The 13971-nt window shown below is 39.6% G+C and overlaps 1 pseudogene; it reads right to left on the bottom strand.

The window, feature by feature from the left end:
* Positions 1-260: 260 nt before the first annotated feature.
* On the bottom strand, positions 261-4742 carry LOC116911987 (annotated as a pseudogene).
* Positions 4743-13971: the final 9229 nt, after the last annotated feature.

Here is a 13971-nt window from a genome sequence, read left to right as displayed (position 1 = left end):
CCCCACACAGAATTTCATAAGGAATGAGTCTAAATCGTCCTGGGGTGTTCCGGATTCGGAACAAGGCAAAGGGAACGAGGGTTGTCCAATCATTCCCGCCGGTCTCTAAGGCCAATTTTGTTAGGGTCTCTTCTAGGGTTCTATTCATCCTTTCTACCTGACCTGAGTTCAGGGGTCGATAAGCACAATGTAATTTCCAATTAATCCCCAGTTGAGTGGCCAATCCCTGACTTACCTGGGCAACAAAGGCAGGTCCATTATCAGACCCGATTACCTTGGGTATTCCAAACCTTGGAAAGATTTCTTCTAGGATATTCTTGGCCACCACATTGGCTGTCTCAGTTCTGGTGGGAAAAACTTCCACCCAGCCTGAAAAGGTATCTACAAAAACTAGCAAGTACTTGTTACCATATTTGGCTGGCTTAATTCTGTAAAATCAACTTCCCAATAAGCTCCCGGTTGATCACCCCAGAGCCTCTTTCCAGAAGTATTTATAGAGTGCCATGCATTTGTCAAAGAACAAGCCTTGCAGCTTCTGACTACTTCATCCACCAGGTCCAAGAGCCCTATCACATAGTAATCGGAAGATCTCACTATATCTTTAAATTTTTTTTGTCCCCAAGTGAGTTAGATAGTGCAGGTTAGCAACATATATGTGCCCCTCCTTCTGAGGGAGAATCAGTCTGCCACTTTCTGTTTCAGCCACCCAATAAGGGGTAAATCCTTGTGCCAGGCCTAATTTGTCCATTATTTGATCATCTTCAGGGGTGTATCTAAAGCTAGTTTCCCTGGTATCACAATAATCTTTAGACTCTTTGACTGCCAGGATCATTGCACCTTGGACTGCCTGTTTGGCAGTAAGATCTGTCATCTGATTCCCTCTTGCTACAGTATCTCGAGTTCTCTGGTGTCCTGGACAACATATAATGGCCACCTTTTTTGGCAAATGTATAGCCTCGAGGAGGCTCAGAATTTCCTCTTATTTTTATGTCTTTTCCGGCTGATGTTAACAGTCCCCTTTGTCTGTATATTGCTCCGTGTATATGGGCAGTTGCAAAGGCATACCTGCTGTCAGTGTAGATGTTGATAGGCTTCCCTTCTGCCATCCTTAGAGATTGTATCAAAGCCACAAGTTCAGCTTTCTGGGCTGATGTCCCTTCAGGGAGGCTGCTGGCCCAGATCACTTGCTTCCCGTCTACCACTGCTGCCCCCGCCTTCCACTTACCTTCAACCACGAAACTGCTGCCATCTGTGTACCAGCTCGGACTCCCAGGCCATGGTTGATCCTTTAGATCATGTCTAATACCAGTCTCTTCTGCCAGGATGTCAGTGCAGTGATGAATAGGTGAAGAGTCATCAGTCTCAGGCAGCAAAGTAGCGGGGTTGAGGATAGCAGGGGCAGCAAAAGTCACTCATTCAGTCAACAGAAGGCTCCGGTACGAGTGTTGATCATCCATCTGTCAGGGGGCTGCCAGATAATGCTTTCAAGTGTGTGTGGTGCCACTATAGTTATTTGCTGTCCCAGAGTAAGCTTTTCGGCATGTTTAACAAGCAGGGCTACGGCAGCAATAGCTTTCAGGCAATAGACCACTGGCAACAGGGTCTAATTTCTTGGATAAGTAAGCCACTGGTCTTTCCCAAGGTCCCAAAGTCTGAGTAAGGACTCCTCTGGCAACCCCTGCTCTCTCATCCACATAGAAGTAAAGGGCTTGGTTAAGTCAGGCAGGGCTAAGGCTGGGGCCATCAGTAGGGCCCTCTTGATTTCCTCAAAGGCTCTCTGGTGGTCTGGGGTCCACACAAACGCCCCCCTTCTTTAGTAAGAGGGTACAATGGGGCAGCCGAGGTCACAAACCCTGGTATCCATAGCCTGCAGAAGCCAGCAGTGCCCAAGAATTCTCGGTGTAGTTGGGGTGACATCTGGGTTAGTCTTTTTCCTGGCTTCCATTAGCCACCGCTTTCCATCTCAGAGGGTGTATCCCAAGTAAATAACCTCAGTCTGACATAGTTGAGCCTTTTTAGCTGAGGCTCAGTACCACAGTTCACCTAATTCTGTCAATGATTTTTCGGTACCTTGTCTGCACTCAAGTTTAGTGGTTGCGGCAAGAAGTAAATCATCAACATATTGAAACAGAGTTACCTGAGGGTTCTCAGCTCTGAAGGTGGCCAAATCCCGGTGGAGGGCTTCATCAAAAAGTGTGGGAGAATTTTGAACCCTTGGGACAACCTGGTTCAAGTCAGTAGACCTATCAGTCCAGTGTCCGGATCTCTCCATTCGAAGGCAAAAATAGATTGACTGGAATGATGTAACCTTAGTCAAAAGAAAGCATCTTTTAAGTCTAAGACAGAGTACCGTTTCCTGTCTGGTGGAAGTGAGATGAGGAGGTTGTAAGGGTTGGGAACAGTCGGGTATAGGTCTTGGACCCTCATGTTAACTTCTTTCAGGTCTTGTACTGGTCTGTAGTCGTTGGTGCCAGGCTTTTTAACTGGCAGCAACGGAGTGTTCCAGGGAGATTGACAAGGTACTAAAATACCTTGTTGTAAGAGTCTCTGAATATTGGGTCTAATTCTTTCTCTGGCCTCCTGGCTCACTGGGTATTGATGTACTCCTATGGGGGTGCCATTGGTCTTTAGCCCCACCACTACTGGGGGAACTCTCACTGCCATTCCCATACCTCCAGTCTCTGCCCATGCCTTAGGAAATGCCATCAACCAGCCCTTTATGTCAGAGTGCTTTTCCTGACTTGGAAGCTCATGTAGTCGATATTCTTCTTCAAGCTTCAGGGCCAACACCATGGAGTTGGGAGTCTCCCATGTCACTTCTGGCCCAGTTTGAGTAAATCTGACCTGAGCCTTCAATTTTGTTAGCAGGTCTCTCCCTAGCAAAGGCATGGGACACTCAGGAATAACCAGGAAGGAATGAGTTACCTGTCCTCTCCCCAGATCTACAGTTCCCAAGGTGGTCCACGGATATTGTTTCTGTCCAGTTGCCCCAATTACTATAGTCTTTTTGTTTTTTACCTTCCCTAATGGTTGCTACAATACAGAATGCTCAGCTCCTGTGTTTACTAGAAAATCCATAGGGGTCGCCTCCACAGTTAGGGTTACCCTAGGCTTGGGGAGGGGGTCCGAGCCCTGTCTCCCTTAGTTATCTTCATCTAGGGCCAGTACCTTAAAGGCTTTCCCTTTCTTCTTTGGGCACCCCCTTGCTCAGTGTCCTTTCTCTTTGCAATAGCCACATTGGTTTTTATCAAAGGTGTACCTCTGTCCTTCTTTATTCATTCTTGGTCTTCTGTTGCCCAGGTTCCCTATATGTCCAGGTCCAGTCTTTTCCTTTTCCCTTATTACTGCGGCCAAGATTCTAGTTAAACTTCTTTCTTGTATACAATCCCTCCAGTCCACTCTTTCCTCTGCCTTACGCCTCTCTCTCTCTCTCTCTCTCTCTCTCTCTCTCTCTCTCTCTCTCTCTTCTCTTCCTCTGTCTCTCACTTATGAAACACTTTCTCTGCTTCTTTAACTAAATCCCTTAAGGTATAATCCTGTGGCCCTTCTAACCGCTGTAACTTTCTCTTTATGTCTGGCGCTGACTGTCCTATAAAGGCCATAGCCACTGTAGCTTGTTGACCCTCAGAGGTAGAGGGTCAAAGGGAGTACAACGTCTGTAAGCCTCCATTAAACGCTCTAGAAACACAGACGGTGGTTCAACAGGCCCCTGAAGAACCTTGGCGGCCCCTTTGAGACCTGCCAGGAGAGCCCGGCGGTAGAAGGTCAGCCGCTCCCTACCTGCCGCTGTGTTGTAGTCCCAATCAGGCCGGTTGAGGGGAAACCCAGCATCTATTTCATTCCGGAGATTAGTTGGTGCCCCATTCATCCTGGGGATGTTCTTCCAGGCCTCCAACAGGATCCTCTCTTTTTCTTCAGTAGTGAAGAGGACCAGCAAAAGCTGCTGAACATCATCCCATGTGGGTTGGTGGGAAAACATCAAGGACTCTACTAATCCTGTCAGGCTAGCCGGATTTTCTGAAAAGGAAAGGTGATTAGTTTACCAATTACAAAGGTCTGCAGAGGAAAATGGCCAATATTGGAGGGGTTGAAGGTTGGGTGGGTCCACCAGAGGCCCATAAACGCGCAGAGGCAGTGCCACTGTCGAATCTGGTCCCCCGGGACCCTGTGCTGGACTCTGAGCTCAATGGCTTCGGGTGCCCGCGGCAGGCCCCACATCTGTGCTGCCACCGGCTCCCAGATCAGGCATCTGAGGCAGCGGGTAAGGGGGTGGTGGAGGGCTCGTCCACTCTAGGGCCTCCTCAATCTCCGGGTAGATTTTTAGGAGGAGTCGAAGGTTGTTTTTCGGGCGAACTCTCAGGCTTTGGAGCTTCTGGTTTTGGTCCGTGCTCCGCCACTCCCCAGAGAGCCAGGGCTCGGGAGCCTGGCTTCCATTTGTCCACCCAGGGCTTGACCCAAGGTGGGGGGTTCTGAACCAAATTTTGCCAGACAGTAATGTATGGTTGTTGATCAGGATGAGATCCCAGTCCCTCCTGAAAGACAATAGCTTTAACTTCAGAAATGATAATCAAGTTAAAGGTGCCTTCTGGTGGCCAGCCAACATCAAGTGTTGGCCAGTCCGAGGAGCAAAAAGTCTGCCACCGTCCTTTCTTAATCTCAACTGCCAAACTGTGTGCCCTGGCCCTAACCTCAGTCCAATGATCTAAAGTCAAACTCAAAGGAGTCGTCACAATCTGTCCCATTGTCAGAGTCACAAGTAACACAAAACGGAAACCTTAGACACACAGACAAGAACTGACAGATGTCTATCTTTACCAAGACAGACAGGACCACTCTGAAAATGCAGATGGCCGGGAGGGCGTACAGACTTCTCCAACCCAGGAGAACTGCAGAACTACTGTGTCCTCACCGTTACCCAGATGGGAATCTCCCAGGCATCCCTGGGGTTGCACAGGGGTATAGGTCTTGGACCCTCATGTTAACTTCCCTCAGGTCTTGTACTGGTCTGTAGTCATTAGTGCTGATACAGCAGCAAAATCGGTGAGCCCCTGGCTCATCTACCGCTCACACTTGCGTCTCTTCTGAGACACGAGCCTCCCTCTCAGTCCGAGAAGGGAGCAACTGTAAAACGAGAACTCCAGAACTCGCGAGCAAATACAGACCCAGAATAGCAAATACAGACTCAAAGTTTAGCTGGCACAAACACAAAGACACAGACAATATCTCACCTCCAAGTAGGTCTCTGGAGATGAGGGTGGTAGCCCATCCCAGACGAGCCCCCAAATGAAAGACCTCCAGAGTGGAGAGACCCACGCTCAAGTCTCGGGATGACACGACCCTCCAAGAACTCACGTGAGACTGTCCTTGCTGTAATCACACGAGGTTTATTAACTGGAACCAGTGCACTGGGGTCGAGGCTCGTATCCCATGCAGGGGCAGTGGAGTTCGACCCCGAGATGCTGGGAGAAAGGGTATTTAAAGGGAGAAATCACAATCCAAGGGGACAGGGGTGGTGTCATTGCAAAATCACAAGAATACCAGTGAAAAATCACAAGGAGAAATTCCCTGTTTTTCAAGATTGTTCTCTAAGATTTTAATCTAACTTTATGGTCAGTTAGTACAGGTAAAGAGCAGGGTCTGGAATTTGAGGTATTTAGGGCTTCTTAGGGGTGAGGTTGCATTTTTTAAACTTCTGACTTTTTGGCTGTATTTGTTATTCTTTCAGATGGGCATCTAGATTGTTTCTAGTTTCTGGCTATTACAAATATAACGGAAAATATTTGAAAAACTGTCCTTGTTTTGTGATGGAACACCTTTTGGTTGTATTCCTGAAAGTGATACAGCTGGGTTTTGAGGTAGATCTATTCCCAGGTTTTTGAGAAACCATCAAACTCATTTCCACTTCCACCAGCAGTTGAGGGGTGCTCTATGTTGTTTGCTCTACATCCTCACCACATGTGCTGTCACTTGAATTTTGACCTTCACCATTCTGATTGGTGAAAGATGGAAACTCAGAGTTATTTTGGTTTGCATTTCCCTGATAATTAAGGACAAGTTTTCTCTGTGTGGCTCTTGCTGTCCTTGAAATTCATCTCAGAGACTCATCTGACTCTCTCTCTCAATTGCTGGATTAAGGTAATGTGCCATCACTGCCCAACAATGCATATATTTATAAAGAACTGATTAAAATCTATATTTTTGGAAAATGTGATATTATTCTTTATTTAGATAATATTTCATTAGCTAGACATACATATATAGATTATTAAATGATTCCAGAAACTTTTCTATAATTTCTTACAAATCATTTAAATATCCTATACCAAATGGGCTACCAATTATTTTTTAAAAGTGCATTATTGATATATACTATGTGCTTAATGCTATTAATAAGAAATCTCTTTATCAAATGTGACATAATCTACTTTTTAATTCATCTTGTCATTCAGTAGTTTCATTTCTGGTTCTAAAACCAAAGCAATAATCAATTTTAATCCCAAGTTACATTGCATCATTGTGGGCAATTCAAAGTAGCAGGAATTCAAAGGACAAATTTATATTCACTGTCAAAAGCAGAATGAATGCAGGCATGCTTATCAGTAGTCCTCTCCACTCTAGCACAACTCAACTCATTCCAAAGTGTTTCTTCACATGGGCTGCATACCTGCGAATAACAACATAGACTATTTAACAAGTGTTCCCACCCTTTGAAATGACTTTGTCTTTTATCAATTTATTGTAGCTAAATGAAATAACTGTCTTAACATAAAAGTATTAAGGCAACTTTAATTTTACCTTAGGTATATTTAGCAAACGATGTTTACACTTTATCTTCTAAAGATAGAGTAATATTTTTTATGGTAGAAAGCAGATCACTTTATAAATTCATTAAGTCAGTGAATGGATTTATAAAGATACTGCACACAATTATGTTCATTTAAAAAGAAACAACATGGTGAGGTGAATCTCCACGTAAAATCATTGGCTTCTTCCCCTAACAATCAGGCTTCAATTCTCTTCTCTACTACTCACATGGTAAGAGAAAGCCAACTCCAACAGTTTGTTTTTTTTTTTTAATGTTGTCCTCCATGTAGTATGGCATGCTTCAAAACACATAATAAATATGTGTAGTAATCTTTAAATGTTCTCAGCAACATGCAAAACAAAAGATGCAATCAGCTAACAGCATTTTTTATAGTTATCAATGACTAACAACTTAAGAAATCAGATTAAAAGTCTTTTCTTTTAATTCATCATCTTCTTATACTTACTGTGGCTTTCATATTCTCCCATGCAGTTGTGTTATCTCAAGGACTCTAAGGATATATGTCCTATACTGAATAAGTGTTTGCAGTTACCTTTAATTGCTAAATACCTTAAAAACAAGAAAACAAAATCCGTGCTTACAATATTACTTTCTGAAACAAGTCAGAATATTATCTATGAAATCTGACACTCCTGAAGACAAGCTCACCGATTATATAGATCTACTGTCAGGATCAATTTGTTTGTTAAAAATGAGCCCAAACTAAATGGATTAGTTTAATATGCAGCTTGAAGATCAAAGCAGCTGGCCATTGAGATGCTCTGCTGATGGTCATTGTCACACATGGAGCTTGAAGTGAAGGTTAAACCAGTGTCTCTGTGTTTACCGCGTTTGATGGAATGATCATCAAATGCATTGCACAGTAGCTGCACCTCCCTGCATCTGTCTATTGTTACCACTTGTTCAAAGTATTTGCTCAACCAGTTACATCGAACTCACCTTTTGTCATCTTTCAGTGTCCTCTGCGTGCAAAAGTATAATTATGAGTTCACAGAGGAAAAACAAAAAGGAAAATGATTTTAAATAACTGAATGACACAGGATGGAGCTATAGAATGCAGAATAGTGTGAGACTGTACCTCAAGGGCAAACTGTGTGATTCTGTGTCCCAGGGCAGACCCTTAGCAAATAGGATGATGAATCTTTGTAGTTTCTCAACCATGTTTGCTTGGCTCCAGCACATTTGAGCATCCTTTTCCTATATTAATGATACATATTAAATATGAATTAGGAAGAATGAAGTGCTGCCTGGGTAATATGTAATTCCATAGCAGCACTCTCCACATTTAAAATACAACTTGTAAATTTAAAAAGGAGTTAAGAAAAACTCTTGTATTTACACAAATTCGTGACATTACATTGTCTTCTCTGTAATGACTTTGTGATAAGTCTGAATTTTGAAGGCGATTACTAAGAAATAAATATTTTTGGTTTCAAAATATGAAAAATCATTCTTAAGAGTTTTACTTATTCTGATGTGTCCAAATTCTTAATTTGTTCTTGTTAATTTTACTTTCTACTTATTTTCACTAAAACTCTTTAGGTTGTACGTGCTGGAATTTATCTCTTCTTAACCAGTTTATTTAAACAATTATAAGCAATTGAAGTTTGAATCTATTGTGTCAATAATAACTGAAAATAGTCAGTATTTTTTATTAGATAAAATTTCTGTGAGGGAGATTATTAGAGTCACATAGAATTATAGACTGCTTTGACATTTGTATAATTTATCATGTTATTTTTGTTACATGTAAAGTAGTATTCTTAGACATAAATTGTTTACATTATATGGGTCTGATGGCCTTTAAGTCACCTAGGATAGAAAACAGTATATATGCAATGCTAGAAGAGTATTGATAGAGAAATTGCAGTACATTTTCTAACTTATACACCAATCAGCACTTTTTTTTTTTAATTTCATGAAGGAGCATCTAAGAAGCAAATATGTGACAGAAAGTAATGTGGACTTTTTTTATTTTCCCAGAAAACTATTAGAGAGCAATATTCTCTTTTCCCTCCAAAGTTTATGTGTGTGAATTAAATGTGCTTTTGAAATCTCATTACAGGCAGGTTAAATGTTATGTTTTCTATTTCGTGGGTAATGGTGCCTGCTACATTGATGGTTTCTGCAACCTCATAAAAGAACAATGAATTATGAAATGTCTGTTTACAAAAATTGACAAACACATATGACCATAGAGGCAACTGCCACTTTACTAACACAATAACACTGTCCATCAGAAACTTATATTAAATGTAAATCAAAATAATTTTTTTCCACTAAAGCCACTTTACATTTTTATATGTCAAAGTCTGATATGGTTGATAAATATATAAAAACAATGTATAAAATGATACAAAGTCAATCATCTTTTTAAAGTTAACATGAATATTTATAAATAAAACTATGCTTTTAATATGCTGGATTCCTCATAAATATAAAAAAAGATGTTATTTCATTCACTATTGTTTTAATAAACTTTGTAATTCTTTTCCCCCTTCAAAAGCTAACTTTTAGGTAAGAAAAGAAGTTTTAATTTTATCTTGGTTTCTTTGAATTGCCTGAAGCTAAAGGGGATTTGTCTACCTTTTTATTGATATCATAGGTCTATCAATGTTTTGTTTGATTTTATCACCGAGAAGTATTTCATTTTATAAATATGTCACAATTTACCTGACTGCATGTTACTAGATGTTTCATCGCATTAGAAGAAATAAAGGCCTCTGTAGTATGTACTTAAAATCTCTGAAGGAATATGTAATGTTTTGTCTTGATGTCTCTCCATATCATGGAGTTGGTGTAACCAGAAACACTTCTAGGCTGTGCATGCCTTCCATGTATAGTTCCACTCATCATTCTTGACCTTGGTACCTTTTAATAAATTGAGATGTAAAATGATCTTAAGACTTGAAGGAAGTCTTGTTCAGGTCATCTTTCTGTGTGCATTTCTCTTTCAGGAACACTCTGGGCATGAGCTTTTGTTTCATCTGCTTCTTTATCCTCTTCAGTGCTTGCAGAGACTGGCAGATGCCATTTGCTTACACTTTCTAGTGTTGACCCTTGAATTTCATGTTAACACTGGTCCAAATGGAGGGTGCAAACTATATTCCTTAATTGTCTTCAAAGGTCACTCTTCTGAGAAGAAGAAATAGAGAGTTTCTATTTAGACTTACACGTTTTTCAAAACTTTATGCTGTTTATGAAGTCACATTATATGTGTTCTATTATTGTAGTACATTACTAGCGTGAATATTAAAACTTATACTTGATAAAAGAGAGACAAATTTGTCAGTCATCTTTTTTTCATGTAGAGACATTTGTGAGACTGAGAATGAGTCTTTCGAACTCACACAAAAATTCCTTAAGCAAATTTGTCAAGGTTTCTCCTTCTGTTTTTTTTTTTAAGTATCCTGAAATATCTAGTTTTTCTTCTGACTACTTTTTATCAAAAGCACAAAATTCATTTTTTATAGTAATTTGGATAACATAGGTAGAACTCATAAACTTTTTATTAAAGTAAAAATTTCAGCTCAGAAACTTCTTGGCCCTGTATCTAAATTCCATGATGACTCAAGAGTAATATATTATATATACATACAAACATACATGCAGGTATATAACAATGTAAAAAGCTGGTCATGAATTTGAAGGAAAGCAAGGAAGTACATGGGTAGATGAGAGAACAAAACAAAAGAGGAAAAGATGGAACTATATTAAAATTGCAAGCACAGAATAATTAAATTAAAGGGAGTGACAAAAGTTATTATCAACTTTTAGTCTCCATGCCTTTGTTAAACTGATGAGGTATGTTTCTTTCCCGTTTTTTCTTGTTTCCTTTTTCTGTTTCTGTCATGAAGATGCACTGGGTAAGACAAGAGAATCAGTTTTGCACTATAGATTTTATTATACATTTGTCTTTTCTGTTATTTTCTGTTTTAAAAGTCCTTTGGTAATCTCAAACCTTCTTGTCACCGTTACCAACATTGACAGAGATATTTTAATGAGAACACTGTATCTCATGTGCATTTGCAGTTGATTGAGATCTAGACAGATGCCTGCAATTAGTGTCTGCTCACATGTGCCTCATGTCCTGGGTAACAAGACTGTCATTTATGGTGGAAGCATTTATAAATGGAAATTTTAGAAAGCCATAAATACTAAAAGGCACCTCGTTCTAAGGCTCATGCCTTATTTATGTGAAGTTCATGGGATTTCATCCCAAGCAATTCTACTGAGTTCAAAAGAACTTGTTAAGCAATCACATTTTCATCATTTGTAAATCATTCTCAATATATTTTGCTTTCACTGATATACATCCAGCCTCCTTATGTTCTTCCTAATAATTCCCAGATTACATGATTGTGGTCATCCTTTACCAAGAAAGAAAAGGATTTAATACCTATATTACAATTAATTTGAGGCTGGCATTTAATATTTTATTTTGAAATCTGATTAATTGCTAAAATAAATACTTGAAAATAATTTGTAAAAGTTTTGTTAAGCCTTTGATTTCGTCAATTTTAAAATAGAAATGTCCTTGAAAATAATAAAAGTTTGTGCATAAGTACTAATTGAGGTTTTTATATCCATGGTAGATTTTGAAAGCTACAGATTGAGGCTGGGGAGATGATTCATTCAGTTAGAGGACTTGTTAGTATTGCAGAAGACCCAGGTTTGAGTCCCAACTGCTTTACACTGGAACATAATAAACTGTATCTCTAGTCTCATAAGATCCAACTTCCTATTCTAGTCTCTACAGTCACCAGACATACTTGTGGTACAGATATATATGTGCAGGCAAACTTCTCAGACATATCTTTTAAAATATCTAGTGCTTGATATTAAAAATTTCATACTGTTTAGAAACATATACATCATATTTATATCAATTTAATGTGAATATATAAAAAGATACTAATTGATGAAGCTAAGAAGTACATGCTGACAGGAACCAGATATAGATGTCCCCTGGGAGACACAGGCAGGGCATGTCAAATACAGAGGCGAATGCTAGCAGCAAGGCACTGAACTGAGAATGGGAGCCCTGTTAGAGGAATTAGAGAAAGGATTGAAGAGCTGTCAGGGCTTACAACCCCATAAGAACAAGAATGCTAACCAACCAGAGCTTCCAGAGATAAACCACTACCCAAAGACTATACATGGACTGACCCAGGGCTCCAACTGCGTATGTAGCAGAGTATGGCCTTGTTGGGCACCAATGGAAGGAGAAGCCCTTGATCTTGGCAAGGTTGGACCCCCAATGTAGAGGAATGTCAGGGGGCTGGAAGGGGAGCACAGATGGGGAGGAAAACACCCATATAGAATAAAAGGAGGGAGATGGGATAGGGGAGTTATGTTCAAGAAATGGAGAAAGGGAATAACATTTAAAATGTAAATAAAAATATCCAATAAAAATTCTGCTTAACAAAAAAGATACCAAATGTTTTTCAGTGGAATTATAATCCAGGACTTAAGAAAATTTAAATGTTCAGAATACATTGTAGCCTTAACTATTCAAAAGGCTCCTGAACTGATCTACTCTGTTTTCTACAAAAAGAATATTCATGTGACATCCAAAGGGTTCATACAGAAATGGCATAAAAGTTACTAATGTAACTTAGATTAAAACAAGACTATACTGACAAATAAAACAAATTTAGTATTAACAGATTCAAGCAAATGCTATGCAAAATAAATTAGATATAAGTTAAAATAGGATTGTGTATTTCTACAAATAAATGTTCTAATTCATTAAAATACAGATTTTATAACCTTGAATATTCAGAAAAAGTACTAGAGTCAAAATTTTCTAACATGTGGGTTACTACTAATAAAATAATTCCTGGTTCGGAAGATTACTTAGCACGACCACCTGAGAATTAACAGCTATCATTCAAGAAAATGCACCACTGGGAGTCAAGGAAGAACTGAGAACAGAATGGGAGGCCACAGGCTGATTCTAGTCCATAGAGGGGTGGAGGTCGCTCTGGCTAGTCCTACAAGTAAGAGTCTTTGGCTTGACAGGGACTTGGTGATAGTTGTGACCCCGAGTGCAGAGAGACCTTCTGGAAGACTAGGCTGGGGCTCTGTAGGTGAAGGCTCTTTCCATGATTCCCCGTGGCGGAACTTGATGAAAAGAGTTAGTCTGTAGTTCCAAACCATTTATTGTCATGGTGGAAAGTGGATACACAGAAAAGTACTCCACTTCTCAGCGTGGGCCTGAGATTAAATGGCTTTTGCAAGGGGCGGGGAGGAGTGTTTGGGAAGGGAATCTCATTGGCTATGCCCTCACAGTCAGTTAATACAGATGAATCACTGGGCTCTGGGAAGACTGAAAGACACATTTTCAAATAAATATGCTAAAGGTTCATTGGGAAGATGCTTAAGTGGGTTAGAGCACTGGATGCTTGTGCAAAGGCAGAGGTGCAATTAGCATTACTGTGAATCCACATGGCTGGTAGTTCGCAGCTGGGGGTTGCTCCACTTTCAGGTGATTTGACTCCATTTTGTGGGTCTCTGCAGGCATCAGGCATGCATATGGTGTGATGCACAGTCATATATATACAAGCAAAACACCCATTCCTATAGAAAATGATATTTAAAAAAATATTTTGAAAAAGTATAGCGAGATTGATAAAAGAATACCCATGCCCATGAAGTCAAATTCTGACTTGTATATGTGCACATTTTAGTAGACCTGCATACCTACATCTGTGAGCCCAAAGACATCTATCTGAATATATATTTACAGCAAAAACGGTTTCTCTTGTATCAAGATATCATGTGATTAAGAATTTTAAAATAGTTATAATATAAACTTCTAAATTTAAGCAATGTCCTCTTTAATTTCAAACACTGTAATTTTTAAATTCTTTGTGAAAGTATATTGCTTTACAAGACATTTTCATTTCATTCTTATCTACTTCGTTATATTATGCACTTTGTAAAGACATAAGAATATGCCAATAATATTTTTTCACAGCAGAAAAATAATCATAACACTCAAGTTGAGAGCTTAAAACTTTTACATGATATTGATTAAAGTTAGTAATTTCTGTAATTTTCTTAATGCTTTTTTTACCAATGAAGAGTTTATTACATCAAAGTATTTCTTTTTTTTTTTTTCATTAAAACTAGAGGTACAA

The sequence above is a fragment of the Rattus rattus genome, chromosome 11, assembly GCF_011064425.1.
Source record: "Rattus rattus isolate New Zealand chromosome 11, Rrattus_CSIRO_v1, whole genome shotgun sequence".
NCBI classification, from domain to species: domain Eukaryota; kingdom Metazoa; phylum Chordata; class Mammalia; order Rodentia; family Muridae; genus Rattus; species Rattus rattus.
Note: the sequence above shows the minus strand (reverse complement) of the source record. Positions and strands in the feature narration are given on the sequence as shown.